Below are 7,251 nucleotides of genomic sequence, written 5' to 3' on the forward strand. Positions count from 1 at the left end.
AATCTGTAGAGAAAGAGGTGGATCAAACATCTGCAGTATGCAAATAGAAGAATGTTTTCTTAACGTCTGTACACTGCTAAAATAAACTGATTGTGGTGTATGAACTATGGTAGTAGGTGGTGGTGGTGGATGGTGGTGATGGCGGATAGTGGGTGGTGATGGTGATGGGCGGTGGTGGTTGTGGTGGTGGGTGGTGGGTTGTGGTAATCGTGGACGTTGGTCATTAACATTGCTTTAACATCTATGATAAAATGAACACTTTAGAGATTTTCTCTTTAAAATATTATCTAAACTCAATTTACGTAATTTATCATCAAATCGCATTCTTTGGCCTTGTGATTTTTCAAACAGCAAACTAGTAAAACCAATAGCATGATGCCTAGATATAATACAAACACAAAATTGATTAAGATTTTATCGTATATTTAATAACAAAGTTTTGTAAAAATAAAATTTAAAAAAAAACGTCTTTTTATTGTGGGTCGTAAGATTTTATTTTTATTTTTTAGAAACTTATAAAGAATATCAGGTTTAAAATGAAAATGTTAATTTTAATAGTTCTTGTAACACCTCGGTTTAAGCGGAAACGCCTGAGTGTGACGTACAGATTGCTCAAAACACATGTGACACTATTAGGTGACAACATTATTATTAATTACTTTGAACATCAAATACACAAGTTTGAAACAAATAAATTACATTTAATAAAAGAAACGTTCAAATCAACTTGTCCAGTTATTGTTGTAACCTAAGTCTGGTGTCCTCTTCCATTTCTTTAACCTCTATTGGTTTTACCTATAGCATATATATAAAATAATATCAACTAACTGAATAGTTGGTGAGTTCACACGGTTTGATATAGATACGTAAAACCCATATAATTCCATGAACGTGTGTAATAATCGCGCAAGTAAGGTTCTTTCCAGTGGGTAACAACCAACGTACTCAGATAATTAAGCAAGTAAGGTCCTTTCCAGTTGGTAACAACCAACGTACTCGGATAATGTGGCTATTTTCCACTTATAACAAAATGGTCCTGAGTGCAAAGGGGGGTGCGTATGATCATACTTATTGAGCCTACCACGTGCAAGTAAGTACGAGTAAGTAATTAAGTAAACACACAAGTCCATGTAACGAATTATAGTTTGTAAACGAAATAGTAAATGCTTTGAGTTCGTATGATATATATGCTACCCCCAAAAATATAAAAGCGTTTAAAAAGGGAGTGTGAGAAACTCACATGTTAAAGTAAGCGAGCAAAAGCGAACTATGCGTTCAGGCAAGCTGAACCGAACGAGTTCGGTTCGACGAGTGGTCCTATAAAATATTTCTAGGTTCAATATAGGATTCAAGAAAATAGACGAAAATCAAAGACTTAAAAGAATTCGGTTCATTGTTTGGTGTTTTAAACCTTTAAAAGGAAAATATATATATATATATATATATACTTACTCTATAATTGCCTTTTTAGACTTTCCATCGTAAACTTTAGAAGTTGGTTACTTTTAATTGTTTTATAAAAAAGTTGGGTTCTAATACATCTTAGTCACATTAATAAGTCGCATACATTTCGAGAAAAATATGAAACAGCCGAAAACGAGTTTAAGCAAGTGGTTCATTTCTGGTCGGACCTGAACTCAACTTTAGGTTGGGTTCGTTTCCGACATGGTAAAAATATTATATTTCAGAGAGTGAGACGAAAATAATTAGTTTTAGATGTTGGATAAAGAAAATAACTAAACCGAACCTAATAAATACATAAGCGAGTCAAACTCGTTTTTTATGAACTAACAATAATGTTAAACAAATTTAATATAGCATTAAGTTCTAAACGACCCGAACAAGAAGAAACTACAAACATGACATACCCGAAAGAATAACTTAGATAATAAAAGAATAAATCTTAAACTTCGCGGTTAGACTTCATAAATCAAAGTAGGTGAAAATCACCAAAATTAATGAGATAATAATAACAATCTTTTGTAAATTGAGCTGTGAGAAAAAAAGAAGGAATTTAGCTCTATTTATAATTGAATTGAGCTAGAGGTGTTTCAGTTGGATTAAATTGATCAAAATACTTAATGGATCATGAATATCATTCAAAGCTTGTAATTGGTAATAAAAATTAAGTTGTAACATCCAAATTATATTCAAACAAATTTATTATCATCATAATTTTTTTTTTACCAAAATTTTAATGTAGTAGGAATGTATTTTCCTTCATTTTTTAAAACTGACTAAGTAAAAAAACATGACATAATTAAATAAAAAAATGTACTTTGGATTAAGATAAAACTTGGAATATAAATTATAAAGCTTGAATAATTTTCGTATTAACCAGCATAGTTTGGAAATTGATTAAACATAAACTTTAAATCCTTGGAGTTTCGTTAATTGGTTAAAACGTATAGAAAATGAACGAACGATAATCATAAATCATCGAAAATATAATATTAACGATAAACGATGAACAAGAACACATTAAAACGACAAAACAGGTCGGTTTAACGAATACAAATGCAAATTCAAAAACATTAAAGAATGTCACATGAACGAAACTTGAGAACATTATAATATATATATATAGGGGGCGGTTAACGTACGCTAATAGACTATCGTACATTAGGTACGCTATGATCCAGAACGTACAATTAAACACAATTAAATTATTAGAGACATTAATACGATACTATACGCCGGTTATCAAAAGGGTAATTCCGTCCAGAACGTCCAACTATACTCCCCAAATCTAGTCTTCAGTTCTCCAAATCTCTGTTCGTCAAAATTCCCCCAAATCCGGCAATCAAAACCTAAACCCCCGTTCCGAACGGCAATCAAAACCCCCATTACATACAAAATGGAGGACAATGGACAGTCGAAAGCGAACCCTACGTCAAACGTTCGGATTACTAATATGAACAAGGAACGTAGGTCGAAAATTAACAACGACAGACCACAAAAGACGGAAAAATCAGGTAATTCTAAAACGTTTATGTTTATAGGTAGAGGTTTATGTTTAAAGGAAAGTATTATGAGATTCATTAGTTGCATACGCCGATATGATTATCGCTGTGTGTAGATGAGCATATTAGTTCAACTGAGATGATGTTGAAACCAACTATTTTGTGGCTTTGAAACAAAAAAGTATTAGGCCAACGTTTTACCAAAAACGTATAAGCAAACGAGTATTAGATAATCCCAAACGTTTTACAGAACATATTAGCTTATATAGTTGTTTATGTTAATGTGACATTTGTCAATTTCAGGTTATTTTATACTTGTATTCTTAATGTAAACCCGACCCGTTTTGTATCCCGAACCTTTCGATATTATCAAAATGATGAATTGTATGTTAAATATTTGTTTTATAGTTGTTGGATAAAAAAAACACCTTTTTCGGTTCTTAAAATTCCCCGAAAAAGCTCAAAACGAACTCAGCGACTAAAACTACCAAAATAGAGACTTGAAGGACCCATTTGTAGTTTGTGCTTTCTTGGGTCTATAACCAACTCATTTTCATGAAACACCCTTTATGAAAGACCCATTCAACTTACCCTATATATACACACCCATCTTCTTCATTTGTGTTTGCTCATTTCTTCATTTCTCTCTCAAATTCTTGAATTCTAAGGTTGTTCTTCATAAGCTAATCTTTCATTTTAACTAACTTCTCAATACTTAAAGCTTGATGTTACAACATATATGTAATATACACTCCTTGTTTACCTTCGGTCTTTCATTTCTCCGGTCTCAGCCGGTTGAAATGTCGGGCTAGTATGGCAAGATTACATGGAGGACTTTGTAATCCTTGTTTATATATTTAACAAATCTAACCATATAACTTGTTATACTTGCTTAACTTCTACATATTTTAGTTTATTGTTCATATTTGTCAAGTTCCATGGTATTGGGTATGTGGTGACTAGCCTCGGTTTCATCCCGAGTTGAGAACCGAACCAAAAACCGAACTTTTGTTTAAAAGCATTATTGTTAACTTTTTTAATGTAAAACTTGAGTATTATTATTTATAAGTTATTTTAAAAGTTCCATGGTAATTGGGTATGTGGTAACCATCCTCGGTCTTATTCCGAGTCAAGGACCGAACCAAAAACCGAACTTTTGTTTAAAAGCTTTATTGTTAACTTTTTGAATGTAAAACTTGAATATTATTCTTTCACACTATATCACCTCCACCACTTTCCCACCACTGTCACAACCATTTCATCACCACCACCCCCCACCATTGTCGCCACCCACCACCACCCCCACCCAGCCAACCATTGCCACCAACCATCATTTTCGGCCATAATATCAAACAAATCATTTTCGTCTTTGGTAAATTTACCAAGGGCTATAGTGTAACATCCCGAAATTTTTATATTGATAAATAAAAGAAAGTTATGTTTAGTAATTTCACGTTTTAGTTATTTAATGTCGAGTAAGGAACGGGTCTTGGGCTTAGTTATTTTATGAACTCGGCCTGTCTCGACCCGTAGGAAGCCAACCCGAGCCTAACCAAACCCGTAGTATATAAACGAAAGTTCTTGACACTTCCACCATTTTCACCATCTTCCTTCACTTACACCCACCCAAACACTCTCATTTCTAGAGAGAGAAGCTAGAGAGAGAAAGTTCTCAAATCACAAATCCGAGTCCACAATCTAGTTCCTAATCGTTTTTGGTAAGTCCCTCTCGAAAATCATCCGTTTTCATAACCATTTTCGAGCTCAAATCGAGCAAAAACTCCCTATTTTCGTAACTTGAGTTTTCGGGTCAAAAACCGCCTTGTTTTGATGTCAAAATGCAAGCTTTTGTGTTTAAAAGTACAAGGAATCGATAGCCCTTTCAATCCCGAGCATTTCCATGTCAAAAACTTCGATTTTGGGTCAAAAATCTGGAAAATCTGGAAAACCCGTGGGTTTCTCCGTCGCCCAGCTTGAAGGAGTCGAATCAGACTCATTCGATCGAACCAGTCGATCGAATCAGTCCATTCGATCGAATGCGTAGATCGAACAAGTCCAGTCGACCGAATAGGGAAGCAACCGAATAGTCTCCAACTCATTCGATCGAATGAGTTTTGTATTCGATCGAATGAGTGTTGTATTCGATCGAACGTGTTCCTATTCGATCGAACGTGTTCCTGTTTGATCGAACGTGTTCCTATTCGATCGAACGTGTTGTATTCGATCGAACGTGTTCCTATTCGATCGAATCAAGCCAGAACCAAGCTGTTTCCGAGTTCGCCTAAGGTTTAACTTCGCCTGAAGCGAAGTTCGTTTATAAAATGAATTAAAAACCTAATGGAAAATGTGTTAAGGCAGTTATCGAAAACGAGTAGTAGTAGTTAATTGATATGTGTAAATATTATACAGTTAGCCGAGCCCAGTTAAAGAAAGGAATTTCAATCAACGGAGAACGTAACCGTATTCAGGTGAGTTTCTAGCCCCATTTCCTTGTTATGTTTTCGGGGCTGTGTGCATACTCGATGTGAAGTGTGAATCCACTTACTTTAAGTGGTAAGTGTATGCTATAGATGTTATATGAGGTATATATTTATAATGCTTGTCGGTACGTGAACGATCTTCGGATATTGCACGTATCGCCAAGGATAGCGATTGCCAAGTGGTTGATAGTGTGTATGAATGATGTGATGTGACTTGTTCACTACGTAAATACTAAACTAATATGAGTGTGACCAAGGCAGGTTGAGGTAGAGTGTGTTAGAGGTAGCAGGAGTCTAGTAAGGGTGTTAGTGGCATAGCGTGAGTGCGTGATAGGGAAAGCCTATACGTGCCTTCGTTATTAAGTGGCATAGCGTGAGTGCGTGATAGGGAAAGCCTATACGTGCCTTCGTTATTAAGTGGCATAGCGTGAGTGCGTGATAGGGAAAGCCTATACGTGCCTTCGCTATTAAGTGGCATAGCGTGAGTGCGTGATAGGGAAAGCCTATACGTGCCTTCGTTATTAAGTGGCATAGCGTGAGTGCGTGATAGGGAAAGCCTATACGTGCCGTTGTAATTAAGTGGCTAAGCTGTAGGGGTAATTAAGTGGTTAAACAGTGGCATGTTAGACAGTGGACTATGTGTCTTCGGATACGTATATATATATTGTATGAAGTGGTTGTATGATAAGTTGCTTGATTAACTAGAACTCACTCAGCGTAGCTGACTTTTAGTATGCACGCAGGTGAGCTGATTATAGAGTTAGCATGAGGATGACACACGGCATGGATTGAACGGCTGGCATCTGAAGAAAGAAGTAAAGATGTTTTAAATATAAAGTTTTGTGTTATGGTATCAAAGAAAAGGTTTAACGTTTTGTAACAAATGATTGATGTTTTATATTCCGCGAAAAGTTTTAATAAACTCTGATTGAAGAACTGTGTTTATGAGTAAATCCGACGCTAAAGTAGGGCTACCGGGTTCGGGGCCTTACAAGTTGGTATCAGAGCATAAGTTCGAGAGATTTAAGCATCCTACATGCTTAGACTCGAACAGAAAATGGGATTTAAGTAAGAAAGGAAAGAAGATGCCAGTTCAAGAATGCCATGTGTCGCTCAAGCAAGATCAGTAAAGGTAAGGTGTATGATTAAATGATATATGTTAATGAGAAAAGAAAGATACGTGAACGGCAGGGATAGGAATAATTGATTGTTTGACTTGACTAACTGCTTAGGTAGAACCAGCACAAATAGACTCATAAAGGGAAGTGTATAGGACACGGAAGGTAACGTGATCAGCTAATCACAACTGGCCACTGTTATTACCTGTTAGCCTTACTATCCTTGTACTAAATAGTTCCTTGAGTGATGATGTTTGTGTTTTTCCCTTTTAGAATACGGATGGCTGGAGCTGGAGAATTTGTGGGAACTGGGGGTCGCACAGGACGTCGTGGCAGGCCTCGTCTTGTCCGGCAACCCTCGGTAGAAGAAGCTTCCCACACCGAAGATGAAGGAAGCGCAGCTGGAGGAGACCAGAACAACAATGAAGAAGTTCAACTTAGCCCTGCAGTTCAAGCAGCCATTGTTCAAGCTGTAGTTGCTGCTGTGAAGAACCTGAATCCCGAAGGATCTGCTGGAAACCGTGAGCGAACTGCTGAAGGGGCAGGGGGTGATGGTAAGGAGGTTGGGGAAGGAGAAAGAGGGGCCTCGAGTGAGGTAAAGTCTGTGAAAGATGATGAAAGGAAGAGGGGCCGAGGCGGTTGCAACTATAAGTCCTACAAAGGTTGTGACCCGCCTAAGTTGACTGGTTT

The sequence above is a fragment of the Bidens hawaiensis genome, unplaced genomic scaffold, assembly GCF_021521415.1.
Source record: "Bidens hawaiensis isolate Kalapana, Puna unplaced genomic scaffold, B.hawaiensis_p1.1 tig00007678_1, whole genome shotgun sequence".
NCBI lineage: Eukaryota > Viridiplantae > Streptophyta > Magnoliopsida > Asterales > Asteraceae > Bidens > Bidens hawaiensis.